Source organism: Arachis ipaensis, chromosome B08 (genome assembly GCF_000816755.2).
Source record: "Arachis ipaensis cultivar K30076 chromosome B08, Araip1.1, whole genome shotgun sequence".
NCBI lineage: Eukaryota > Viridiplantae > Streptophyta > Magnoliopsida > Fabales > Fabaceae > Arachis > Arachis ipaensis.
Genome location: NC_029792.2, coordinates 49,481,740 through 49,496,132, shown reverse-complemented (window position 1 = coordinate 49,496,132; position 14,393 = coordinate 49,481,740). Strand labels below are relative to the sequence as shown.

Here is a 14,393-nt window from a genome sequence, read left to right as displayed (position 1 = left end):
ATCAGAGCACCAAGCTTTGGAGCCTGGAGATCACAATTTCGTGCACCAGTGTGCCAAAGTGTGAAAGTTCAATGCTCAGTTGGAAAAACCAACTGAGCTCTCCTTGTGTTGAGCTTTGTTGCGCCAATTTGGTGCTGCCCGTGTCATGATGCACATGGTTTCCTTCTTGGTGCGCCAAAATGTGGGGAAGGATGGGAGAAACAATGCTCAGTTGGAATTTCCAACTTAGCTTCCCTTGTAGCTCCTTTGCTTTTGGCCTCAAGGTCCCAGGTTCAACACTTGGTGGAGGAAGTGGAGGAAGTCTTTGGAGCTAATTTCCTTGGATGAGTGGTACGCTCCTCCTTATGTTTCCTAGAGTTCCCAAGTTCGATACTTGGAGGAAGCATTTAAGCTATTTTCCTTGTATTTCCTTGCAAGCTTGGTGGCACTCCTTCCTTATGTTTTAAAGAATACCCAAGTTCAAGTCCTGGAGGAAGCATTCTAGCTATTTATTCTCAAATTCCCTTGCAAGGAGTAGCGTGTGGTTCCAAGTTCGAACCATGGAGGATGCATTTTGGCTATTTCTTCTTGAATTCTTTTGTGAGGAACGTTTCTTGCCTTCTCCTTGGTCCTTGGTTCGAATCTTGGTGGCTTCACTCATGGAATTTCATCTTGAATTAATTTGAAGAGGTCCCCGATAAAGTTAACTTAGTTAACTTAGCTTTGCACCCCTTCCTTGCTTTCTTTAGTGCTAAGTTAACTATTTTAACTTAGCTTTGTAGCTTCCTTCTCCTTCCATTCCTTATGAAGTTCAGTTAGCTTTTTCAACTTAGCTTCCCATTCTTCCTCAATGTGATCATGCTATTGCAATCACTCAAAGCCAAGGCCTCAAGTTATAAGGGTTTACTCACATTGATTTGCTTGGGACAAGCAAAACTTAAGTTTGGTGTTGTGATGACTTGCATCATCTACCCTTCTTTCTTGCATAAAGAAGACCATAAAAGAGCATAAATCTCATTTGATCAGTACAATTCATGCATTATTTGATGAATATTATGGTACACCACTTTGAGATGAGTTGTGCTGAATTTCAGGTGAAAAAGGCATCAAAAATGGGAAGAAGACAAACAAGAAACTGGGCGTGTGAAACTGGCATGCCACTCGGGAGCAAACGTCACAAAAATGCACTGGCATGGCACGCCAGGAGCTGGGCGTGGCACGCTAGTACTAGATTCCAGAGAGGGAGATCCAAGCATGCATGTAGGCGTGTGATGAGCGGATAATTTATATGCTTCTTGGCATTATTTTTAGTATGTTTTAGTTACTTTTTATTATATTTTTGTTAGTTTTTAAATAAAAATTACATTTCCGAACTTTACTATGAGTTTGTGTCTTTTTTTGTGATTTCAGGTATTTTCTGGCTGAAATAGAGGGACGTGAGCAAAAATCTGATTCAGAGGCTAAAAAAGGACTGCAGATGCTGTTGGATTCTGACCTCCCTGCACTCGAAGTGGATTTTCTGGAGCTACAGAAGTCTAATTGGAGAGCTCTCAATTGCGTTGGAAAGTAGACATCCTGGGCTTTCTAGCAATATATAATAGTCCATACTTTGCCTAAGATTTGATGGCCCAAACCTGCGTTCCAAGTCAGCATAAAAATTCTGGCGTCAAAACGCCAGAACTGGCATAAAAGCTGGAGTTAAACGCCCAAACTGGCACAAAAGCTGGCGTTTAACTCCAAGAAAAGTCTCTACACGTGAAAGCTTCAATGCTCAGCCCAAGCACACACCAAGTGGGCCCGGAAGAAGATTTCTGCATTAATTACCTATTTCTGTAAACCCTAGGCTACTAGTTTTCTATAAATAGGATCTTTTGCTATCCTTGAATCATAACCTTTATATACTTTTTGATCTAGGAATACGTTTGATCTTGGAATACTTTTCATCTTTGGGAGGCTGGCTATTCGGCCATGCCTAGACCCTCTTGTTCTTATGTATTTTCAACGCCAGTGTTGGGCGTAGTGACAGACGCAAAAGGGTCAATGGATCCTATTCCGACATGATCGAGAACCGACAGATGATTAGCCGTGCGGTGGCAGCGCATTTGGATCATTTTCACTGAGAGGACGGGAAGTAGCCGTTGACAACGGTGATGCCCAACATAAAGCTTGCCATGGAAATGAGTATGAATGATTGGATGAAGGCAATAGGAAAGCAAAAGTTTAGGAGGAACAAAGCATCTTCATATGCTTATCTGAAATTCTCACCAATGAATTACATAAGTATCTCTATCTTATTTTATGTTTTATTCATCTTTTAATTATCAATTCTCCATAACCATTTGAATCTGCCTGACTGAGATTTACAAGATGACCATAGCTTGCTTCAAGCTGACAATCTCCATGGGATCGACCCTTACTCACGTAAGGTTTATTACTTGGACGACCCAGTGCACTTGCTGGTTAGTTGTGCGGAGTTGTGACAAAGAGTTGAGATTATAATTGTGCGTACCAAGTTGTTGGCGCCATTGATGATCACAATTTCTTGCACCAGCGTGGCACGCCAAGGACTGGGCGTGGCACGCTAATACATTTTTCCAGAGAGCTACAATGGAAGACACAAAAGGAGCGTGGCACGCCAGGCAGGGCGTGGCACACCTGACCCATCAACTACTATGGGCGTGCCACTTGAGCAAAGGGGCGTGGCACGCCAACTCACCATTCCAAGAAGAACCTTCACTATGGCGTGCCACTTGATGTCTAAGGCGTGGCACGCCAGCCCCATGAAGTCACTTGGGCGTGCCACTTGAGAACCCAGGCATGGCACGCCAAGCTTGAAGAGTTCACAAATCCATGAGCATGCCACTTGAGCAGCATGGCGTGGCATGCTGGTACAACAATCCAGAGAAGGGGCTGAAGGCAATTGAAGACTGGGCGTGCCACTTGAGCAACCAGGCGTGGCACGCCAATGCACAAAGGATTAAAAGCAAGGACTGGGAGTGCCACTTGGTATCGAAGGCGTGGCACGCCAGCTACTGGAACCAAGATAAGATTATGGGCGTGGCACGCCAGCCTTTAGGCATGGCACGCTGGTATAAGTTTCCAGAGAGGATAAAGGAGGCCAATAACATGGGTCGTGCCACTTGGTATCGAAGGCGTGGCATGCCACTCACCATTCTCCACTTAGGCGTACCACTTGAGCAACCGGGCATGGCACGCCAGTGACATTCAGAGAGAAAGAAGCATTGGGGAGTGCCACTTGAGTTCGTGGCGTGGCACCCCAAAACAGAGGAACCACTCACTCACAAAAGGGGCGTGGCACGCCAGACCCTGGGCGTGCCATGCTAGTTCAACTTTCCAGAGAAGCCTAGCCAAGCATAGAGCAAGGGCATGGCATGCCAGACCTTGGGCATGGCACGCCAGTTCAAGTTTCCAGAGGCAAAGAGAAGTGAAAAAGGCAAGGGGCGTGTCACTTGAGTTCGAAGGCGTGGCACGCCAATACAAGAATTTCACTATGGCGTGCCACTTGAGTTTGAAGGCGTGGCACGCCAAGGTTGTTAGAGGGACGAACGTGCCATTTGAAGGATTGGGCGTGGAACGCCAAGCTAGAAATGAAGGGCACGTGACACGCCAGAAAAGCGCCAACCACACGCCAACTGAGAAGTCATGCTTATTGAGTGTTTTCTTTTCCCTCCAAAATGTAATTTTCCTTTTTCACTTTTAATTCTTTTATTTTACTAGGAGTAGTATAAATACCCCCAAGGAGTACTGAAGAAAGGGGGTTAAGCAGTCAGTTTTAGATCCATTTTTACACTTCACTTTTGAATACTTTTTGAGCTATAAGTAGCTAACTTCCCTCTCATTGAGAGATGGAGCTCTGTTGTACTTGATGGATTGATGATAGTGAAATCCTTCTTCTCTTCATCTTCTCTTTGATTTGCCAGAAGGAATTTCATTCTTAAGGCTTAGTATTCAATTATCTTGGAAAAGAGATTGAATGCAATTGGGTTTCATGGGAACCTTGGGAAAGGAAACATGAAACCATGCTTGAAATCCCTTCTCACACTAGGGTAGAATCTAAGTTTTGGTGTTTGGATATGTGACATATAATCCTCCCTCTACTTGGACCTATAATGGTGTGTGGTATAATCAGGGACCAAGCATATCTCTCTTCATGAGCAATTAGACCAAGGAATTGGCTATTGATCAAGATCTGAGAGATTGAGTCACCAAGGGATTGGGGCTCAATCAATCATGATTGCCAAGAGGTCAATGAGTTGCATGATTGAAGGGGATATACGCTAGACTCGATCTAAAGAGACAACATCTCACGATCTCAATGAATTTCCCCATTCTTATCTATCCATTTCTTTATGGATACGATCCCACTCCACTGTGAGTTATTACTTGACGATAATTTCGGTGCGCTTGCCAAAAGGACTAATTCACCAATTTTGAATGGGGTGTAAATTTGACTCATCAAGTTTTATGGCGCCGTTTTCGGGGATTGGCTTACATTTGACAGTGATTAAATCGATTGGAGAGCTAGATAAAGCAATTTAAATTCCTTGTTATTTTATTTTATTTAGCACCTTTTTATTTTCTTTTATTTTGAGTTCTATTTCCTTTGAGTATTTTTTTATACATATTTCTACTCCTCTAATTGTTCAATTAATTGCACCACTCACACTAACAACCACTCTAACAAGAGTAATTTCTTCATTCATTTTCTTTCTTGCTTTTTGCCTTGTTGGTTGTATGACAGGTAGAAGAAGCGGTGCTTCAACTTCCTTTGATTCTGAACCTGAGAGGACCTTCCTTAGATTAAGGAGGGAAGCAAGAGGGAAAGGAGTCGTTGTTGCTGAGGAAGATGAAGAGTATTTTGAAATAAACATGGAGGAGAACATGGAGAACCACCATGAAGAAGAAGCTGACAATGCTAGAAAAGGCCCAGTAAATCATGATGGGCAAGAAAGGAGAGTCTTAGGCTCCAACATCAACCCAAACCCACGAAATTGTGGCAGCAGCATCCTAAAGCCAACAATTCATGCCAATAATTTTGAGCTGAAACCTCAGCTTATCAAACTTGTGCAGAATAATTGCTCATACGGAGGAAGTGCCCCAGAAGACCCTAATCAACATCTCAGCATATTCTTGAGGATTTGTGATACTGTAAAGTCCAACGGGGTACACCCCGACATCTACAAACTACTCTTGTTCCCTTTCTCACTCAGAGATAAGGCAGCAAAGTGGTTGGAATCATTCTCCAAGGATAGCCTAACTACATGGGAGGAGGTCGTGAACAGATTCCTTGCAAGATTTTAGCCCCCACAAAGAATCAATAGGCTGAGAGCTGAGGTGCAAACTTTCAGACAACAAGATGGAGAAACACTTTATGAGGCCTGGGAAAGATTCAAAGATCTGACAAGATGATGCCCACCAGAAATGTTCAATGAATGGGTACAACTATACATCTTTTATGAGGGATTATCCTATGAAGCAAAGAAGGTTGTGGATCATTCTTCAAGAGGCTCTCTCAACAAGAAGAAAACTATTAAAGAGGCCATAGATGTCATTGAGACTGTAGCTGAAAATGAGTATTTCTATGCTTTGGAAAGGACTCAGAAGAAGGGAGTGCTAGAGCTCAACTCTGTAGATGATTTGTTAGCTCAGAACAAAGCAATTACAGCTCTAACCAAAAGGATGGAGGCCAACCAAGCCTCAGTCATTCAAGACCAAACTCCTCAACAAGAAGGGAATGCACAAGAATCTAAAGGTGACTGAGAACAAGCCAATTATGTGAACAATTCATCCAGACCACCATATGACCCACACTCTAAGATATACAACCCAGGTTGGAAGAACCACCCAAACATTGGGTGGAAAAATTAACAAAACCACAACCAGGACCACAACAAGCCTTATTCATCAAATCAGCATTTCAACCACAACCCCAACCATCAAACAGGGAACCATAGACCCTACCACAACTCACAAAACACATCATACCATAGTAACCAACCCACATACAACAACCTCAATCAAGATACACCATCCTCAACTATGCAACCATGTGAGATCAAGAGCAACTTTGAGAGGATGGAAGCTGCAATAGCACAACTGTCCTCACAAATTACAGGAGCAGTCTCTACCCTCATGGATAGACAAGCACAAACTGACAGAAGGACAGATGCTAATCAAGAGGAATACAGGTCAAATCTGAAAAATCAAGGCGCAACAATCTCAAAGTTGGAAGCACAAGTGGGGATTTTGTCCAAGCAAATCCCACTTTCCACACACACATTTCCTAGTGATACCATGGCTAACCCAAGAGGGGAATGCAAAGCCATTATTCTAAGAAGTGGGAAGGTTGTAGAAGAAGGAACCCCAAGCAAAGACAAGCATGAAGAAGTTGCAACAAAGCATGAGAACAAGGATGAAGAAGATATCCCGGCTCCACCTCCACCAAAATCAGTCTTGAAGCCTTATGTGCCAAGGGCACCATACCCACAAAGACTGGGAAAAGATGGGAAGGATGGCCAATTTTTTAAGTTCCTAGAGATCTTCAAGAGGCTCCAAATCAACATACCATTTGCTGAGGCATTAGAACAAATGCCACTCTATGCTAAATTTCTGAAGGAGCTTATAACCAAAAAGAGGAACTGGGAAGCAAAAGAAACCATCATCTTGACTGAAGAATGCAGCGCCATCATACAGAAGAAGCTGCCTCAAAAGCTGAAAGACCCAGGGAGTTTCCAAATCCCCTGCATCATAGGAGACATCACCATTGAGAAAGCTTTGTGTGATTTTTCAAGTCTGAGTAAGGAACAACAAGAGGAGCTTATCCATGTGCTGAGACAACACAAGGATGCCATAGGCTGGACACTTGCAGATTTAAAAGGGATCAGTCCTTCAATGTGTATGCATAAGATCTTACCTGCAGAAGATGCCAAACCTTCAAGACAACAACAAAGGAGGCTGAACCCAACTATGAATGAAGTGGTTCAGAAAGAAGTGTTAAAATTATGGCAAGCAAGGGTGATCTACCCCATCTCAGACAGCCCTTGGGTAAGCCTGATGCACGGAAACTTGTCCTTTAACAAATCTCCCTCGGTAAGTATACCGAATTGTCGTCAAGTAAAAACTCACAATAGAGTGAGGTCGAATCCCACAGGGATTGTGTAACGTCCCGTCCAGTAAAATACCTTGCTTAAGTCAGGGTATTTCCACTAGAAAGAACATTACGTAACCTTCTCTAGTATTAACTACTTAATTATCGAGCCTTTGTATCGAGTTCGCGTTTCAGTTTTAAGAAAATTCCAGAAAATTTTGTTTTTTATTCATTAAAGTCATAATTCAAACATTCACAAATAATAATAATCACATAGATATTATTGATAATAATTCTTATACAAAAGAGACCAAATAAAACTCAAATACAATATACTAAACCTACCCCTCTATGTAAAATGAATTCTCAAAGGACAATAGTGAGGGGACTCTATGAAAGCAATTAAAACCATAAAGAAAGCCTACTGATCGCTTGCAGCTTCAAATTGCGTCTTCAAACCTGTCGCTGAAAGGGTGGAAAATTTGGGGTGAGAACCAAACCACATGTTCTCAGTAGAGGTCAAGAATGCCGTGAAAGTAAAGAATATAGCGCAAATAGTTCATTTCATTTAGAGACATTGAAAAGAAAACTACTTTCATTCGCAGTATTCATCGCTCGCCTTATATACACCTCTTTTGAAAACCAATGGCTCAACTTTCAAAAATCTAAAACCTTTTTTAGAAGCATCAATTAATTATCCAAAATCCTAACCCATATTTTACTTTATATATGTCTTAAAAGTTTTCCTAGACTGTATAAATGACTAATTTGTTCCAAGCATAGGTTCATTAAGTCTATACTGAACCAGCTTAATCTTTCATACTTTACTAAACCTCAAACACAAACCAATCACGACCTTAGGCCCAAGCAATTCAATCAACACCCAATTCACTACAACCTAGCCAATCAGATACAAACACAAGTAAACAGATTCAAACACAATCAAGAGCAATTACATCAAGTATAGCAGTTAGTAGTTAAACAGAATTATTCACATAGGCAAACCAATTACAATATACACACCCAAACAATGTCACATAGATGCATATGATGAATGTCTAGTCCTAGTACAGGCCATGAGCTCATGTGTCGGTTGGCTGCCAGCAATCCCGACATTTATCCGGTCACGAGTAATCCAGATTTCCCGAATACGATTTTCCGTTCCTAAATAGCTCTGGGTTGCATCAAGCAACTAATATATATAAATATAGCTCTGGGTTGCATTAAGCAACTAATATATATAAATATAGCTCTGAGTTGCATCAAGCAACTAATATATATATATATATATACAAATATCTCTTTACTCTGCTCTGGTTTCTCTTTTTTCTGCATCTCTTTACTCTACTTTAGTTGCTCTGTTCTCTGTATCTCTTTACTTTTCTCTGAATAGTCTTTCATCTGTATCTATATTACTCTTTTTCTCTTTATCTTTTTACTCTTTTGTAATTGTAAATATGCAAGCGGGAAAAAACCCACGTCCTTGCTAGCAACTTTATAAACCAAATATATTTTCTCAAAAGAATCAGTAAAGTTATTGTCGTTAAACAAGCCTCAAGTATTCATTTTGATTAAGTCCTTTTACTTTTATAAAAATTTGGACATAATATCCTTTAAAAATAGGACTTAGCCACCCTTACGGGTTCCTTCTTTCTCAACATTATATCAGCCTCTTTCAACAGTTGCCACAACAATATATATTCTTAAAAACATTTGATAATAGTATAGAAAATATATTTCTTAAATTCCATATCCAAAATAATTGTCAACACAACCTGGCAGCCTGATTTCCATTTTGTTTTTAAAATATCAAATGAATTCAGAATCACACAAACTTTATATCCATGCGGCCTTCTCGGATTAAGCTTTCTATTAAATCAAAAAACATGATTTTTTGCTGACTCTAGCTTCGGGAATATAAGCAAAACCGTGACTATTCTGTAGTGTTTTAAAACCAAAAGACAGCAGCAGCATACAACATTTGAAATTTCATATAAAATCCAAATTAAATCCAAACACCTTCAAAATTAATGTGGTTAAACTTAACTTACCCAAATTTCTTTCTCAATTGGTTCCAGGGCCATACCAATTTTAATGAAGGAGTTACGTAGCTTGGAAGTTAGGTAATTTTCTGCAGAATTCTGTTTTACAAATCATTAAACACAACCTCTTCCAAGTCCCATAACTCACTTATTAAAACATGAAAAACCCTGAAATTTGAATCATATATACTAAACATACTCAACTTTCACCTCCAATTGGTTTCATTTTAATATCATTCCAGAATTAAAAATTATAAAGTCTCAAAGTTACTGACTTAGAAAACAAAACCTGACTTTTACTGCATAATACATCTTACTTTAAAAATTCATATCTTTAAAACCACAACTCTAACAATTTTAAATTTTTATGAAATTAAAGTAATAGGACCAGAGTTTCATTCAAAATTTGTTCCATTTCAAAATACAAACTGGAGAATTTTTAATAGAGGAAACAAGTTGCTGTTGTGTTAAACGTTCTCCAGAAAAACCAGATTTGACATCCATAATTCAAAAATTTACCATAAATCATAAACTTAATGAAAAAGTCTCAAATTCACCAATTCAGCTCCCTATAGTCCCAAGCTTAATCCGGGCTTGGTTTCACGCAATTACGATAATCATAGAATTAGTTATAGCTTTTTCAAAGTTTCTAATTTCATTTAAAGTAGTGCAGAAAATCAGATTCACGAGTTAACATTGAAAAATCATAACTAATGTTCCAGTTAATATGAAACCTTCAAAATTAAATCTCAACAATCACACTTAATATAGTTTACTTAACATTTAAATTCTCATTATTTTAGTCACTATAGAGCCACTGATTCACTTTCAAAGTTGCCGTTTAATTTCAAGAGAACCTAATTTTTAGCAAACCATTTTGTATTCAAAATCCAACCCTTCAATACCCTCAAAACCAACTCCAAATCAACCACCAACCAAGTTTACTAATATTACAATATACCAAATAACAACTCAACGGCAACAAATCCAACATAACCCATTAAAATTCAGAAAATTCTCAACAATTAGTCATCAAACAATTCCCAATCCACATAATCAATCAATATCACTAATCAACAATTCCAAATAACAATCTCAACCATTCCAATCACAATTTCAGCCACAATTTAATATTCACATAGTCAATCAATTACTTACAGATATTAAATCTATTTGCAGTTATTCAATAAACCTTGTAGGCATTCTTAAATTGAAATCGTTTTCAACCCCCTACCTCAGTTAGTCGAAACCGTCGAATTTAAATGTGGCGATCCCCTTCTTTTTCCAGTTTACAATAGCTAGTACGGCCGGAACAGTAGCAGTAACATCAGTTCTTCTGGGGAAGCAGCAACAATGACATCGGTGGTTCCGGATAAGGACAGCAATACTGAACAAAGACAATAATGATTGGCAGCTAAGGAAGATCAAGAAAACGAGGCATGTTATAGTCAAGGCAATAGCAAACCAAATAATGGCAACAGAACACAACTCAATGCTACCAGGGAAAAGCAGAATAGAACAGTAACGTCAGAGTAACCTACGATGAACATGAAGCATGGAGGCAATGGAAACAATAGCGGCGGACCTTCGGTGGCAGCGACGCGGTGATAACATAGATCAGACGTGACAGAGCGGGTGGCACAGGCAGCCTCTTCTTTCTCCCCTGCGAGCTTCCTTCCTCACGCATCTCTTCTCCCTCGCGATAGTAATGACATCGCAACAGCAGCGGTGTGACGGGTTCGGTGGAGGCACAACGATGGTGACGCGAAAGTGCAGCTTCGACAGTGATGAAGGCGCGATAGAGACACAGCGGCGCTACCCTTCGCCCACAAACTCTCCTCGTGTTTGTCCTCTCCCTCGCGAGCGTTCAGCTCCTCAACGGCTTCAAATCTGACGGCGATGTGACCTTGCCTCAGCGGCGGTGATGGCAAGGCGAGTTAGCAACGGCTGCACGGCGATGGGCATGAATAACTGCGCAGGCGAGGTGCTGGGGCGGCGAGCTGGACGGCGCAGAGTGCGGCTCCCTCTTCTCTGATTCCAAGCTCTCTGTTCTCCCTTTCCATTTCTTTGTTTCTTTCTTTTGTTTGGGTGTTGGTGTTTTGGAAGAAAGGTGGGGTGGGGGCTGCATTCTGAGGCTGGGGAAAAGGGGAAAATTAGGATTAGGGTTTCTGATTTCCAATTTGGGAATTAGGGTTAGAAATTAGGGATTTTATAAAATAATAAAGGATAGCTATGAATAGATATTTTGATAAAATTGGAAGGTAGATTAATTTTAAAATCAAATATACTCTCTTAAAATATTTAAGAACATCATTTATCAACATATTGCTAAGTGAAATTAATTATTTTTAATTTAAATTATAAAATAAACATATTAATCACATTTTTATAAAATACAGTTTAAACTCAATACTAATTAGTCAAATTAAATGATATAACTTTTTATTATTTTTCTATCACCGAAACTTTATTCTAATAAAATAATTTCTAAAATTATAAAGTTTAAACTTAATAAGATAAAATCATAATTTATTTATATTTAGATTTTCAAAAATGTGGGATGTTACAGATTGATTGGTCAAGCAACTTTAATTGGAAGAATGTTCTAGTTGAGCTAGGCAGAAATTGAGTTGAGAATTGCAGAAAATTAAATGGTGGGAAAGTAAATTGCAGAAAATAAATGACGGAAGGTAAATTGCAGAATCCTAAATGGGGAAGGGAGTTTAGCATGAAAGTAAATAGCATAAAGTAAAGAGAATGGGTAAGATCAGAAATGGGGAGTTCATTGGGCTTAGGAGATGTTGCATTCTCTGGATCAAGTTCATTTTCATCTCTTCCTCAATCAATGCATTCATTGATCTCCTTGGCAATCTTAAGTGATTGAATTCCAATTCCTTGGTAATTCAATCTCTCAACTCAGATCAATAGCCAATTCCTTGGTCTAATTGCTCATGTGAAGAGATGAAGTATGGTCACTGATTATACCACATGTATTTCCAAATCAAAGTATTGGGAGAATTATATGTCACCATATCCGCCCAAACCCCAATTTGGTCCAACATGAGAAAGCAATTCTAGCATGATCTCTTCATTCCTCTTCCAAGGTTCAGAAGAGATCCAAGTATCAATAGCTTCTTTTCCAAGATAACTATTTAATTGGATGAAGATTGAAAGCTTTCTAGTAAAATCAAGAGAAAAGAGATAAGTAGGATAATGAAAACTATTATTGATCCATCATATTACAACAAAGCTCCCTAACCCAATGAAAGGGGTTTACTTGTTCATAGCTCTGGGAATGAAAAGCATAGATGGAGAGTACATTCTGATAATTAAACTAAAAGTTGCAGAGAAAGTAAAATACAGAGAGTAATTCTAATAATGCCAAAAGCTCCTCTTCTAATTCCAAACTACCCCTATATATACTACTCTTCTGATCTTCTAGTTGGTTCTTCAAGTCTTGGATATGGGCTTTTGGATCTTGAGTTTGAAGCAGTTATCCTCTTCAGTGGGCTTAGCTTTACTTGCAGAGAGGAAGTGTGAAGCAGGCAGGGACTTTAGCTTAGGATGTTAGTGGCGTTAACGTTAAGTGAAAGTGTGGGTTCGAGAACGTTAGTGACAATCACCTTTTTCACTAACGTTCCTAACCCAAGGATGATCTACGTTAACTTCAACGTTAGTGGCACCAATGTGACCACTAACGTTGCTTCTTGGTCCTTCGCACACGTTATTGGGACTTACCTTTTCCAATAACGTGGAGAGTCCTCCCTTCCCCCTACGTTAGAGTTCACGTTAGTGTGGCTAACATGACCTTTAACGTAGGCTTGCCAAATCTTCGAGAACGTTAGTGACACTTACCTTTGTCACTAACGTTCCAAAATGCCCCTACTTCCCACGTTAGAGTTTACGTTAACTAGGTTAACGTGGCTTCTAACGTGGTAGTGATAGCCATCTCCAACATTAGTGACAAAGGTGAGTGTCACTAACGTTGGCTCATCATTCTTTCCTCCACGTTAGCTTCCACGTTAACTAAGTTAACGTGGGAGTTAACGTTGCTCGTAGTGGCTCATTCCAACGTTAGTGACAAAGGTGGGTGTCACTAACGTTGGCAATTCTTTGCTCCCTCCACGTTAGAGTCCACGTTAACTAAGTTAACGTGGCAACTAACGTGGCTCAAAGTGGCTTAGTCCAACGTTAGTGACAAAGGTGAGTGTCACTAACGTTGGCCATTCTTCTGTTTCCCCACGTTAGAGTCCACGTTAATTGAGTTAACGTGGCGCTTAACGTGGCCAATATGAGCTTGGTCCAACGTTAGTGACAAAGGTGAGTGTCACTAACATTGGCTTCTGTGGAAAAATCGTGTTCTCGTTCTACCATATCCGTTAGTCTTATACTCAAAGGTTTATGTCTCTTCAGTAGGTACTTATGAAGATACTTGAAGAGTTAGTACAGACTTTTTTACCTCTCGTACGTGGAAACCTTACAACGTCCACGTAACGTGTTAGGTTTCCCGTAAGAGGATATTCGTTTCTGTGGTATACCTGTTCATTTACTTCAAAAAAGGACTAGGAACCCCAGATGTTGTTAAACTAACATCGGGCTTATGGGTAGATCCTTCGTTATCATGAGTACAGGACGGTTAGAAAGTTCGTAGACCAGGTACTTTCCATTCCCTTTCACCAGGAAGGCCCACCGAAGTAATTCAAAAGCCATCAGTTACGTGTATGCGGTAGGCCAGTGACAGGAACACCCATAGTTAAGTAAGAAGAGTAAACGGTGTTGTCACTAGGGAGGAAAGAATCCCTCATGAACGTGGCCCGACACTACAGTCCCGTAAAACCGGTCAAAGTGACTGGAAAAGAAATACCAAAATCCCATCAAAGTACGTGAAAGAATCCTTTATTCGTTCAAAACCCATCTTAAAGTGAATGTAGAACTAAGTTCGTTTGTAACACGTGAAATGTACTAAAGTACTCTTAATACGTACTTAATTTACTGTTTAACCTACTACGTACAGAGTAATGAACCTAATCTTGAAACTACGTGAGATGACGAAATAAAGTCCTGTTTCCTTCGTTCCTTCTTGGTGCAATTGTCGGTGCAATCAAATTGATTGCACTGGTGATTGCACCTTTCCCTCGATCGAACGTTGCAACTATTCTTTTCATTAGAGGTTATTGCAGGAGCTTCGGTAGTATCGGGTGCAATTCTCAGTGCAATTGATTCAATTGCACTTGAGATTGCACCTTCTTCTTTTACTTCGGTTG

At 40.0% G+C, this 14,393-nt stretch overlaps 1 long non-coding RNA gene across 1 annotated transcript; it reads right to left on the bottom strand.

Moving 5' to 3' along the window:
* On the bottom strand, positions 7,340-10,670 carry LOC110265899. The gene is made up of 2 exons (XR_002352422.1): positions 10,364-10,670; positions 7,340-7,552 (listed from the first exon to the last, which is right to left on the bottom strand). It is a non-coding gene; the product is annotated as an uncharacterized LOC110265899 (long non-coding RNA).